At 49.5% G+C, this 14,611-nt stretch overlaps 1 long non-coding RNA gene across 2 annotated transcripts in view; it reads right to left on the bottom strand.

Annotated features, from left to right (window-relative positions):
• Positions 1 to 14,611, bottom strand: part of LOC144753218 (uncharacterized) — a 178,997-nt gene that overhangs the window by 84,872 nt on the left and 79,514 nt on the right. For both annotated transcript variants that reach the window (XR_013594249.1, XR_013594248.1), the window contains exon 2: positions 1,871 to 1,999. This is a non-coding gene — a long non-coding RNA (uncharacterized LOC144753218). The remainder of the gene's footprint in view (positions 1 to 1,870; positions 2,000 to 14,611) is intronic.

Consider the following 14,611-nt stretch of genomic DNA (forward strand, 5'->3'; position numbering starts at 1 on the left):
TTCTGATGAGGACTTTGGAACATGAGCTCCAGCTTTTACAGATGGAGTGCTGGGCTTGGATCTGGCAGTCTCAGGGGAGATTTTCATCCTTTTTCTCCTTTTTTGAACTGTCTTTGGCAGACCCATGATGAGTTTTCATAAGGGCCTTTCTGGATTTCTCTGATGTTCCCCGGTCATGGAATCTTGCCCTCTTGTGAGATCTCGTCTTAGACGTGGAAGAAGTGTCACTGTCTTCCTCAGGACTAGGAGATTTTTTTTGACTTAGCTTTTTGAAGCCATAGAAGAAGCCTCCCCTCCCTATCCTTCAAGGTTTTAGTAGATTAAGTACAACAGACTTACAGTCTTTTACCTTGTGCTGAGGGTAGAGGCTGTACAGACAGTCCTAGTGGGGGTATTCCACACTGAAGTCTTTTCTTCCCACAGGCATTGCAGGGCCGGTAAAGTCCTTTTTTAGATATATTAGACATGGCAGAAGCAGCAGAGTAACTTTCCAAAACTGATTTTTAAAAAAAGTAAGCCCAGTTTAGAGAGACTCCCTTCACACGACGTGCAGTAGAAAATCTGAGAGACTCAGCCTCTGTTGGGAGTGTTCTAGGAAATAAAATTCTCAGTGGGATTGCTACTTCTGTGTGCAGGATTACTACAGTGTTGCCTTCATATCTCTAACAATGAGGGCTATAACCCATCCAGTAACAACCCCAAAACTATTCCATTACTGGGTCACACTCATTGAGAGACGGCGCTCAAACCCAGATTGAAAAGACTTACTAAACACAAACCTAGAAATATGATAGCTCAAGAGTTACCTTGTAGTAAACCACAGTCAGTGGTGTCTAGTACATAAAATATAGTCCCGATTCGATTCAGAATTCTGAACTGCATACGTTCATCACTCACTAGGATAAGTAAGATAAATGCAATACTGCTTTAGTGTAACTTTTGTGGTGTCATATCTCAGACCTAGAAGGTAAAATGATCTTTTGGTTTACATTTGTGTGCCTAAATTAAACTGTGTTACTGATTCTTCCTCTAAATAAAGATCTATTATTTTCAAAAGTAATAGCTCTGACTGGACATTGAGTTTAATGCATGTGATTGCTGTGTTATACTTTATTTGAATTCTGGTTGTAGCTGTTCTACCCCTTGAATGCCCACAGTACACAGAAGGTTCTTGATTATACTTTTGAAATACCGCATCACCAAAGCAGCCATTGCCCCAGTGATAAAGAGTATGCACCATATATACAGTCCAGTAACAGTTCACTGCTCATGGATCCAGGAAGACGGCCTTATAAAAGTATACACCCTTTATACCGTCTTTGGCCTTCTGGTGAAAATCCTCAGAATTTGAGATTGGTTACCCAAATGCAAGTTGAAAGTAGTCAGCTACTCCTTAAACGTTAGAAGTGGTCTGGTGATCTTCAAATGGTTGTGGTTTTCCTTCTGCACAGCCATAGGTTTTAGCAACATAAGGTTCTTGTGCAGTGTCCTTCACTTGCTACTGATGAACTAATTAGTTGCACTGGTATTCAAAGTCCTCATGCGCTAGTTTGATTACTGCAACAGAATCTTTATGAGACTCACTGCCAAATAAACTATCTTAAACTGGTTGCCATCAACAGAAACAATAGATTTCAAGATCCTGCATCTGACCACAAAGCTTTCAAAAGTCAAAAACCCTTTTACTGCAAAGAGTGCTATAGGTCTAGTAGCTAATTAAACACCTAAGGTCAGCCTCTCATAGACTGGTGGCCATTTATTGGCCGAAGGTTATTCATTTAGGAGGTAAATTCATGCACTGTAAATTTCGCCCTGTAAATTACCAAATTGAACCTGACCAGTTGAAGATAGAAGAGTGTTGAAGGCCTACCTTTTCCTCTCCGTGTACAAATCCTAGAGCACCACTTATTTTTAAACCTTCCACTGCAACACTGCCACCATCACCCCTTATACTTCCTCGACATTCTCAGTTCACTGAAGTAGCTATGTTGGTGCAGCCCTGTAGAAAAGAACATAAATAATTACAGAGACTGCATCCCAAGTGGAGCCCCACATGAAAATAATACAGAACATATTTCTATCTCTAATTCCTATCTTTCAAAGCTTTTTAAAACAAACACACTTCTCTCCTATACTGATGAGTGCCTGGATGGTTAGTGATTGTGAAAGGACTTCTCATGTTCACACAAGCAAGCATAGTGAGGTTTCCCGCCTTAGGGTAGTCTCATGCCGGGGGGGGGCGTGGCCGACAGCCGAACATGGCGGCTGCCTTTTAACGGAGCTCCGGACCCGGGCTCATAAATCCCCGGGCTCATAAATCCTATCATCAATCTGCTTCACGCTGCACCTAAACGCCTTTTCCAGCGTACCTTAGTCCAACGGAGTGGTGGCGACGTTCGGACCTGCTCTCGACCAGTCCGCTGCCCAGGATCGGTGCTTGCTGATGCCCGGGGCCCTCGTGCTGACGGAGAGGACAAGGTGGGCCTGGCGACAGGAGCCCGCCTGCTTGCCTGATTGATCGGGGCCGGCCCCTGACGGCGGCTGCCCTACAGCGGAGGGTCGGCAGAAGGCACCCAGACAGGAAGGTGGTGCGCTTCCAGCAGTCGTGCACCCAACCGAACCGACCGCGTAGGGACGTCGACAGCAGCCGCACCTTAGAGGTAGTCCCCGGGGCTGATTCATGCAAGTTTCGGGGATGAATTGGAGCATGCATTAGAGCGGGGCACTGCTGTGGGAGTGCTGGACCACGGCAGCGTCTCTCTGCTGGCGGGTGGCTACGGAGGGGCCCCCTAGCGCAGAGATGCGTACATCAGCGGTGGGACCCCCCCAAGGGAGCTCACACCACACTGCGGGCCCAGTGCCGGGGCTGCAGGATAGCTGGAGGGTAACGCCACAGCGAGATAACCTGGACACCCTGCTGTATCTCAGGCTATGGAAGGTTGCTAATTACATTTGTGGAGAGTATCTGTTCTAGGAAGCAGGAGACCTACTGCTTGCCTACTTCGCCCCACTCCTGAGGCAGTAGAAACCTAAGTGCCACTGTGCCTGGACAGCCCTGATATCGACCCCGGTGGGGCACTTACACCCGGACATATTTCGCTGTCGGGTGGGATGCCGGAGTGGGTGTGGGGTTCCATGGAGTCCTGAACTGTGACGTATCACGACCAGCGTTACTCCTAGCGCTATGTGAGGCCTACCTGTGGTCTACACCCCGGTGATTGTGGGGCCGCACTTGCAGGGCTGTGGTGCGCCCGACTCTCCGCCCGCTCCAACGCCACAGTGCGAGGGCGCACTGGTTACCCCACGTAGCCTGCTTGATGGTGATGGGCCGTAATAGAGGAAAGCAGCAAGATGCCGAGCCCAGCACAGACCCCGTAATGGCGCAGGTAGACCTTAGTGGGGCGTCGCAGCAGCCCAGCTACATCCCGCCTACAGCTGAGATGGAACCTGTGGATAAACTAGACCTCATCCTGCAGGAGGTCAGGGAATCTAGGAGGGCCATTGAACATCAAATTGGTGCTCTCACGACAGTTCTCACACTACTCAAGGCGGACCACGCTAAACTGGCGGACATGGTGAGAGATAATACCATGGCGCTGGCAGACCTTTCCCGCAACAAGCTCAGACTACGACCCATGTGCAGCAACTACAGAAGCAAGTTAACACCCTGCTAGACTGTGTGGAAGACGCAGAAGGAAGGACACGACGGAACAACGTCCGCGTCATTGATCTACCGGAGCGCTGCGAGGGACAGGACCCGGCCACGTATATGGAGCAGTGGTTCCGCGACCATGTTACCTTGGAGGGTCTCTCCGCCCAATACTGTGTGGAACGGGCACATAGAATACCCACCGGTCAGCCCAGACCGGACGCCCCACCGCGACCCCTCATTTTTCGGCAGCTAAATTATAGGGAAAGAGACACACTACTGCAAAAAGCAAGGAAGCTGGATCAGATAAACTTTGATAATACATGAGTGTCACTGTACCCGGACTACACACTTATGGTGCAGAGGCAGCGCTCTTGTTTCATGGCCGTTAAAAGGAAATTGAGAGACTTGAACCTCAAATATGCCCTTCTCTTTCCGGCCTGATTAAAAGTCATCTATGAACGCAAGACACATTTCTTTGAAAGCCCAGAAGACGCTGAAGAATGGTTGGAGGTAATGGATCCCACGGGGACCGGAGATAACGCTTCCCAAAGCACTCAACACAGCTCCAATCGAATGGAACAGAGAGGCGTCCGCCGAAGCAGACGAATACGTGGAAACTCCCAACTGCCTTATCCGCCATCACAACAACAACAACAGAGCAAGGAGCAGGTGCTTATTGCAGCCGCTACGTTTCGACAGCCTACGCTTATAGAAGACTAAGCCTCCTCCGAGGAAGAGTTGAACATGTCGGACTCTGAGGGTAGCGTGGCCCTGTTTCCCTCAGTAACCCCTCAAACGGCGGATGGACTGTTTGGCTGATGATAGTGCAGTGCTACCTCTTACGGACTGGATCTGGCCGCTGATGTAATATCCTTTCTGTTTTTATTGTGCTAAATGTATGGTGCAGCGTTATGTGTTTATATCTTCTTGAGCCCGGGGTTCCGTGAGGTCGGAACTCGTTGGCACAATGGGGGGTGACTGTTAGAAATGGGGTAGCCAATTCTACAGGGGGGTAGCATGGTGCAGAGTGGGCAGGCCAAACTCCTGAGGACATGTGTGAAGCATCCACGCAGTACACACAGACGACACACCAGGCACACCACAAAAAGAAACACAACGCCAGTACAGATGGAAAAAAATAACTTTTGTATTGTCTCAAATATGCAAAAGCAAACACAGTAGCACTATACTGCGCCAACTGGCGCCAGGGCTATATATACACGGGGGATTATTTACAGGGTAACTGAAAAAGGTAAGTCCATCAGTTTCCAGGCTGTAGGGAAAAAAAAACATAACATGGTATAGAACATCAGTAGACATAAATCCTGAGTCCTTAGACAGAAATGATATTGAGGCCCAGGAGCATCAGGCCTAACCTAGAGCAGCCTACTAGTCCTTGCAAAAGCATAAGTAGCCTTAACTGTGGGCATCACCCTTAGGACAAACACATTAGGTACATCAGTGTAGGCACAAACAGGCCCAGATGGGGGGCCCAAACCATGAATCTCAACCACCCTGGGCATGAATCACATTTAACATGGGGCCTCAACACCTGGGGCATATACCTCCCTATACCTCATGGGTGTACGGCAGATGTACATGGAGGCATGCAGACATTAGACTTAACTCGGGGGCATAAATCATAAAGACACACTCGTCCTGGCCCGGGGCCTAGTCACAGTAGCGGGGCATACTAGGTGAACCTAGGGTAACTTCCTGAGACCAAAAGCATGGTCAACACTTTTAAAAACAACGGGCCTCATGCGTGGCATGAGGCTAAACAATGGGCCACTGGTACACCCCGGCGCTCCCTCTTCTGGGGCGCAGAAATCCAGAATGCCCCCAAATCGTTGCAGCTACCCACTGTCCGGCGGGGCAGCTGTGGAGAGTAAATCAGGCCAGTACAGGGAACAAGGCAGCCCCTCCTCTGGGGCTCTGGGGTTGAAGTAATGCCCCCAATCGTTGCCACTGCCCACTATCCAGCGGGGCAGTGGTGTCCAGCAAAATGAGTTTGGGGCCTAGGAAAGCCCCCACAACAAACTGGGCTCTCCCGCTCTCACCTGCGGGTCCTCGGGGGCTTTCACGCGATGCTGGGGAGGAGGCAAAAACCGCCACCGTGCCTCGACCAACCCCCCCCCACTTTTGGCCCAGGACGAGACTTTTCCTGCAGCCTTGGCCACGCCTCGCGGGACTTCGCCCGGGCTCCCACCTGGGACCCGGGGCTTCAAGGGGCAGACGCGCGGGGCTCTCCTCACCACACGGGAGCCTCGCGTCGAGAGTGTGCAGGCTTCCGGGCTCCTCTTCTCTTCCCTGGGGGTCGCGGGGCTCCCCTTCCACCACAGGACCCCCAGCAGCACTTCTGCTCACTTCTGGCGGTTTCCACTTGTGTGGCTCTGACCGGCGGGGTGGGCTCCTGCTCTGGCCTCTCCCCACGGGGCTTCCTCGACACCACGGGAGTCCAGCTACCACTCCGCCTACTTCTGGCTTCCTCTTCTCGGCAGGCGGCCCCGCCCCAAACCAGGCGCGCTCCTGCCTAGCTTCCGGGTCGCTGCGAACAGCGCAGCAGCTGGGGCTTTCTCTGCCGCCACGGGTCGCGGCGGTGATCTTACCTCGGTGCCAGTGCGGGGTGGTCACCCGCGGCAAAATCTGCATAGAACGGGGTAGGCACCCGCTATGTTTTGAAATATGCAGAGGCGGCACACACGCGGGGTGGGCACCCGCTCATTAAATATGTATGGAGCGGGGTAGGCACCCGCGAAAGGGCATGATAACGCGGGGTAGGCTCCCGCAGTATTCCAGACAGCAGATCGTCCTCATGCGGGTGGGCACCCGGGTCCTCTTCTAGCACTATAGCTCAGCGCTTTACTTTAGGCTCCCCAGCAGCACTTGCAGATTCCCCGCACTGCTGGCCAGATGCTCCTCTCTTCTCGCAGTCCGGCTGAAGAGGTCCTGGGCAAAATGTAGCGCTCCAGGGACAGTTAAATAGCGCCTCTCACCTCCTTGGGGGGGTGGGGGGTCCAGTCCAGCCCAGTATAGCGCTTTCTCAGCCCAGCGCTGCAGAGGACAGACACTCCTCTTCTCCTGGCACTTTTAGTAGCGCTTCTTCCTTCTTCAGGGGGAAGAGCAGCAGGCACTACTGGGCAAGGTCAGCAGTCAATGGGTACTCATCAAGACAGGGCAGTAGGCTTTCACCATCCTCCACTGTAGCGTGGCACTCCTCCTGTACAGCACCCTGTACTCCTGCAGTGGGGCTTCCACTAGCCCTGTGGACAGCAGAGGGGTTTTAGTTGGGTGCAGGGTCCAGCACACAGGCCCAAGTGGCTGTATCCCCTAGCAGCAGGTCCCCTCACGTTCCTGTCCCTGCTCTGTCTCAGCACATGTGGCACAGCCCCCTTATTTATATGCCCCTCACCCCACCTACCAGTCAGTGCCAGAAGCTTTTAGAATCCTCTGGGGAACTGGCTCTAACTGGCTCAGGGGGAGGAGTAGAGCACCCTGGGTGCCAGGCTTTCCCTCCAAATGCTGGGATGGCTGGGTACCAAACAACTAGACCGCTAGCCCACTGCAGTCAGTTGGCACAACATACACCCATGGCATCCATTTTAAATGCAGCATTTCAATAAGGTGCATGTTTACAATAGGGGTATTACAGGTGTGCACACCATTGCGTCACATTTAACATGGCATCGCACACCACACATGGCCTACACAGTATTCTTTACCATGGGGGAGACATCCTAAACAGGGGGGTGAAAAGCGAAAAGAATTTGGGAAAAGGGCCAAGTCCAACAGTGACCCACGCTCTGTGGACGTCATTGGCGATGTCCCCCAATCTGCAAATTCTGTTGTAGTACAGGGTATAATTCTGTTTACCGTGTTTTGTCATGTGGTCCGGTATAGTTCTTCGACCGGACCGAGCATTGGGGGTTCTGGGGTGAGGTACAGTCCTATTTGTCTGCTGGATAAACGACGGCTGGTCACTGTCACATATGCGCCATGGTCTGATTGCAGGACCAATACGATATCTCAATGCATACACTTAGTCAGTATAACATTGTAACGTGGAACGTCAGGGTATTGTGTTCAATACAGAAACGCCATAGAATGCACACCCAGCTACTAAGGAGAAAGGCGCAAAAAGTATATTTGCAGGAATCCCACATGCTGAATCAGGAGGCTGTGAAGCTCCGTAAGAAGTGGAGGGGGCAGGTTTTCACCACCAGCTACTCAGGGTATGCATGGGGTGTCACCATCTGGATACGACATGGGGTGCCCTTTACACCACTGGAACAACAAATTGATAAGCAAGGGCACTATATGTTTATACGCGGGTCTCTAGATGGCCAAATGGTAGTTCTGGATAGCATATATGCACCGAATACTGAACAGGAACGATTCTTTACCACCCTGAACCTAGCACTGGCAGGATGGGAAGCACACCTCAGGATTATAGGAGGGGACTGTAACACGGTAATGGACATCTCACTAGACAAGCCCCCCCTTCCCTCCCCCGAATGGTGAGGGCGTAATTAAGCAGGCGAAGGCAGTTTGTGGCTGGGTTGCTGGTTGGGCCCTGTGTGATGTGTGGAGGATGCGGCACCCGACGCACAGGGAATACTCGTTTTACTCCCCGGGTTCGCATGTTGCACACCAGAATAGATAGGACTTACTGCTCCAACAGTATCACAATGCAGATCATACACACTATATATCTCGCAAAGACCTTTTCGGATCACAATCCACTAGAGCTAACGATCACATGGGGCAGAGTACCTACTCCAGTGCCAATTTGAAGATTATGGCCACAATTGCTAGAGGACACAGTGTTTCGTACCACCATGGCCGACACCATTACACATTATTTTACTGAAAATAGCAATATAGCTTCTAGTGGCTTAATTGAACGGGATGCCTTTAAGGCAGTAATACGCGGAAGGGCTATCAGCGCGACTGTAGGAACTAGGCAGGAGGTTAATAAATCCCTCATAGAAACGGAACGCAGGATGGATAGACTAGAGCAGGAGGCAGCGCAAAACAAGGTCCCTTCGAATTATAGATTACCAGCGATACACAGAGAGAAATCACACTGAGGCGGACAAGTCAGGGGCGCTGTTAGCCAAATTATTAAAGGATGACCACCCTGCCACTGTGATTAGGGAGGTCACTACCCTAGAGGACGGTACAGCACATACACAAAATTACATTAACACCGCCTTCTGCCACTACTACGCCAAGCTATTTAGTAAACTTGCAAATGGCGTGGACACGCTTATAGATGACTTCCTTCACAAGCTACCGTGCCCACAACCGACTCTAGCCGCCTTGAAAGACCTTTCAGGCCCGGTTACCAAAGCTGAAATAAAAACGGCAATCAAAGGGCTACCCCATAATAAAACCCCTGGCCTGGACGGGTTGCCAGCAGAATGTTATGATACTTTCATGGATTCCCTCCTGCCCCACCTGGAACTCCTATATAACACGGCATAGGAGAAAGGCGCATTGCCACTCACCACGGCACAGGCGTTGACGGTCACACTACTGAAGCCGGGTAGGAACCCCACTGATATGGCAGGTTACTGTCCACTGTTGCTACTGGCAACGGAATATAAAATACTTAGCAAGATTTTGGCAAATAGGCTCCTACCCTTCCTACATAAATTGATACACATAGATCAAACTGGCTTTCTGCCAACCCGAAGCACGCCTCTGAACACCAGGAGACTGCACTATCTGATGTCGGCCGCCTCACCACACTACACACATGCTGGCTGCGTGTCACTGGACCACCGCCAAGCGTTTGACACGCTAAACTGGGAATACATGTTTAAGGCACTGGGAACATTTGGGCTACCGGAGGATTATATTAAATGGCTCCCACTGCCTGTGTCCGTACTGGAGGCCATATCTCAGCTGAATATCCAATATTCAGAGGGACGAGACAGGGATGCCCACTATCGCCACTCCTGTTTATAATGGCGCTGGAACCCCTGGCTATCAAACTCGAATAGACGCACAAGTGATGGGAATTCCGATCTGACCCACCGTACACCTTTTATTCGGCATACGCGGATGACATTATCCTATACGTCAAAGACCTTAGGACCGATTTAACACCTCTGGCGGAGATAATTACTGTCTTTGAAAGTATATTGGGACTGGCCATGTTATGTTAATAACAATTTCTTAAGCGCACGTACACCCTTGGGTTTCTTGGCGCTGTAGGTTCAAGACACTAGACACAATTCTTAAGCATAGGCCTGTTGAAAGAGCCACGTTTTTAAAGACTTTCGAAAAGCCAAAAGATCATTGCTCTGTCTAATAAAAGTGGAAGAGCATTCCAGAAAGAGGCGGCCAGATGGTGAAAGCAGCTGCCACCCTGGCGTTTCTTCTTAAATGAAGAAACATTTGCAAGCCTTAGATGTGTAGAGCGTAGGTTGCGCTGAGGTGTGTAGTTAGTAATGGACTGCCTGATGAAGATGGGGCCATTATCATGGAGCGCCCTGAAGGTGATGCACCCTGCTTTAAAAGCAATTCGCAGGGCTACTGGCAGCCAGCGAAGTTTTTCCAACCCGGCTCTAATTGATTGCCACTTTGGTTGCTTCCAGATGAGCCTTGCCGCCTGGTTTTGAACCATCTGGAGGCGTTTTAATAGGCCGACCGGAAGACCCAAGTAGAGACTATTGGAAAAGTCTAGCCGGGAGAGAACAAGGGCAATCACTACTTGAATGAGTGCAGAGTGTGTTAGAAGGTGGGCAATTTTCCCGATCTTCCTGAGTTGAAAGAAACTAGAGGAAACCACCATTTCTACTTGTCCTTTAAGAGATAGATCCTCATTGAGTATTATCCCTAAGCTTTTGACTGATTGGGTCTTTGTAGGTGGAATTCCCATATCAGTTGGCCAAAACTGTCGACCCCAACTCAGTCCACTTTCCCCAGGTAAGATCAATTCTGTCTTGCCTGGGTTAAGTTTAAGATGGTTTAGTGTCATCCATCTCTGTATATGTGACATTACAGCTGAGCATTCGGCGGCCGAATTCGGGGAATTTAGGGGAATGATTAACTGAAGATCATCAGCATAGTTGTATATGGTAAGTTTGTAATTTTTTAAAGAATAAATCAGTGGACGAAGATAAAGGTTAAATAATAAAGAGGAAAGTGACGAGCCTTGAGGAACGCCACAGATAGATGACATCTTGGAGGCTGTAAAAGAACCTAGTCTCACTGACTGTGTGCGATTTGTAATGAAAGAGGCAATCCAGTTCAATGCGGGGCCCCTAAGGCCGGCCTGCTCGACACGGTTGATCAGAATATTATAGTCAACCGTGTCGAACACTGCCGACAAATGAAGGAGCACCAGGGCCTGATGGATACCCTTATCAGCATTAGATCTTAACGTGTCCTGGACGGCCAAAATGACAGTTTCCGTTGAGTGAGATGGTCGGAATCCCGCTTGATTAGGTTCTAAGTATTCCGAACTTTCAATAAAATTGGATAAGCACCTGGATACATGTGCCTCCAGGAGTTTAGAAAAAAAAGGGAGAAGGGAAATAGGCCTATAGTTGGCTAAAACTAGAGGGTCGGCTCCAGGTTTTTTCAGTAATGGGATCACCGGGGCATTTTTGAACTTATCAGGAACCTTACCCTTTTCCGAGTGATTCATTCAGAAGAGGAAGAATTCCTGATGGAATAGCGAAACACACCTCCTTCAGGATATGGGGGGGGGCAGCTATCAGGAGGCGAGCCCGACTTGACACGCAAAAGAAGTTCTGAGAAGATCTTCTCATCAATAAGAGGTAAAGTATCTAGAGTAGCTGGATTATAATAGATGTCTTCAATAGGATCCCCACCAGGGAGATTTTGAATATTCTTTTTTATAATGGCAATTTTATCTATAAAAAAGTCGTTTAAGGAGTCACAAACCTCCTGCGAGGACGTCAGAGGAAGCGCAGTTCTTTCGCTATTACACAGGTCGTTTACTATATTGAAAGTGTCTTTGGTTTTATTTTGGAAGTTTAAAATTTTCCCGGAGAAATAATTGATTTTGCTTTGTAGAATAATCTTCAAATAATTTCTGCGAGCCGCAGTATATTCCTCCTTATCTTGGGGTTTATATTTTGCTCTCCACTTTCTCTCTTTCTGACGTACCTCGAGTTTTAAATTCTTAAGATCCAAGGTGAACCACTTATGTGCATCCCTAGTGCGTGCCCGTGTAAATTTTGTTAAGGGCACATGGGAGTCCGTAGCCTTTAAGAGCCAGTGTGAAATCTCCTCTTCCATAAGGTTTACCTCCTTATTAGATACTGGTACCGTGGATGTCAGTGTTTTAATAAAGGCAGGTATATTAATGGCTTTCCATTTCCTAATTTCTCCGCCCGCCAGAGGTGGGATTTTGATGTATCCACCAATAGTTAGCGCAAACTGGATAAAAGAATGATCAGACCAGGTGCAGGGCATAATAGATGATAATGAGCAGGGAAGGTTAAGCGACCAAATTTGGTCTAGCGTATGACCTTTTTCGTGCGTAGCCACGTGTATATGCTGAGTTAGGTTGATGTTTGAGAGTAATTCTAAGAGTTCTAACGCCTGAGGGTCACTGATAGTATTATCAAACCAATAGTTTAAATCCCCGACTAAGAGTATTTTTGGATATTTGGTCACAAGATGTGCCATCTGTTCTGCCAGCGACATTGGGAAGGTAGTCATGGTTTGGGGAGGTCGATAGAGCAGGACGAGCAATAAAGCCCCACCAGCTGTATCCATTTTTATTACAATATTCTCCGTGTCACACAGGGTCAGAGAGGGCAGTTGTATAAATGTATGCTCTTTACGAATAATGGCTGCCACTCCCCCACCTCTTTTGCCCACCGGACGATTCTCAGCTATGATATAATAATCAGATGGAAGCGCTGCAAGAATGTCCGGTAGTGAGTCCTGGGAAAGCCAGGTCTCAGTGACCAGGAGGATATCCGGTTTTTCAGTGGAAAGCAATAGGAAAATGTCAGTTTGATGCTTGACCATAGATCTGGTATTAAGATAAAGGCACCGTAGCTTTATTTGAGAGTCATTGACCGATGAGGTGTTGCGAAGTGTGGCGTTTGAGTAAGCTGGTGTGTCCTGAGAAATGCCGTACGTAGCCGCACGTCTCCGTATGTGAGGAGCAATAGGAGGGCAGAGGTGGAGTGGAGGTCTAAGGGAGATACGTTTTTCCGCCAAATAACTGTACCTTTGGACATAGCCCGTGGCCCCAGGTCCCGGTCGGTCGCGGACGGGCGCAGACGGGCTTGCCTTAGGCGCGCCTTCGGCGCGCTGCCGGTGCGCCCGCTGCGCTCGTCCGCTGCGCTCGTCCGCTGCGCGGCCGGGAATCACTCATTGATGTATGGAGTGGGGGCGTGGCCTCTCGATAGTGGGCGTGGCAAGGGAGAGATGCCCAAAGGTAAGGGAAGTGCAAATAAAATACAAATACAGTGAAGTAAATCTCACGCCTTTTTCTTTCGAGAACAGGCATTACTGACGACTATTTCATTCGGGCCTACGGAGCTACAAGTCGCATCAGATACATTTAAATACCTGGGCATACATGTATACCGGACTCCCACTGATCTGTTAGATGGCAACCTACACAGGTCAATCAGAGCCCTTCGCTCTAGCATTGCTTTCTGGATCACTTTGCCGCTGTCGGACATGGGTAGGGTAGCCATTGCAAATAGGGTAGTCCGTCCGAGATTGATTTACTATTTTACAAATCTGCCAGTACTGCTCCCACAGCATACTTTTAAACTATTAAACACCATGCTAGTTGATCTCATCTGGGGACTGGTAGGCGGAGGATAAGTCTCAAGAAGCTCCAACTTGGGGCGGGCAAAGGGGGACTCGGGGTTCCAGATCTTAAGAGCCTACTATTACGCCAGTTGAGTGGCTATCCTATTGGATGGTCGGACGTAATCTACAAGAAATAGGGTACATCATGCGTGATATAGCTGCAGGAGCTTTGCACACACTGTTATTGCCGTGCTGCAAACTACCACAACTGCTTCCTACATTGTTACGTACATCGCTGCAATCCTGGAAAACAGCACTTCACTACATGAACACGCACCCTGCCTATGCAGGTAACATCCCCCTGGTGGGCATACCATTGACGGCTGGGTGTATAATGCTGTGTGCCATCGCCCCCTGGACCGAAGCAGGAGTTAGCACGGTTTCGGACTTGTTCCATGAGGGACAATTGCTAGAACTATGGTAATTTGTCAGGGAAACAGGAGTGCCGGATCATCTGTTCATCCTACATGCGGTTGTAACACAATATGTGAAAACACACTGGGCCTCGCACCGACAGTAACCAGCTACACATGAATTAGTCAAGATGCTATATTGCATGGGAAGGGGCAGGCGCTTAGTAAAGTGGTTGTACGTGGGGATCCGTGCACATGCGGGAAAAGCCCTCACCCAGTTACAGGATGCATGGTCGGGAGACATAGGGCACTTCATAGAAGAGAAGGAGTGGGGAAAAATTATAGAGCACCTTAGAAAGCGTACCAGAAATGCCAAATTTAAATGTATCCAAACCATGGTGCTTCACAGGGCTTACCTTACCCCACATAGGTTGGACAAAATGTTTCAGCAAACACAACACCATTGCCCTAGATGCTACGCGGTTGGCGCCGACCTAGCTCATATGTTGCGGTCATGTCCTCACCTAGGGGGATTTTGGGACTCGGTCAACCGGCATATATCTGCAGCCATACAGAGGGACATAGGCACCACTATGGAGGAATGTATCCTGAGCCTTTTTAAGTCCCCCTCGAAACAGAAGGCACAATATAGATTTGCGAACCTGTCGTTAATCCTAGCAATATGAACCATTACGATGAGGTGGAAGTCCAAGAAACCACCCCCCATACATATGTGGCATAGCGAAGTGATCAGATGGGGTAGCGGGGAAAGCGCAGCCCTAAGACG

This window comes from Lissotriton helveticus, chromosome 5_1, assembly GCF_964261635.1.
Source record: "Lissotriton helveticus chromosome 5_1, aLisHel1.1, whole genome shotgun sequence".
NCBI classification, from domain to species: Eukaryota; Metazoa; Chordata; class Amphibia; order Caudata; family Salamandridae; genus Lissotriton; species Lissotriton helveticus.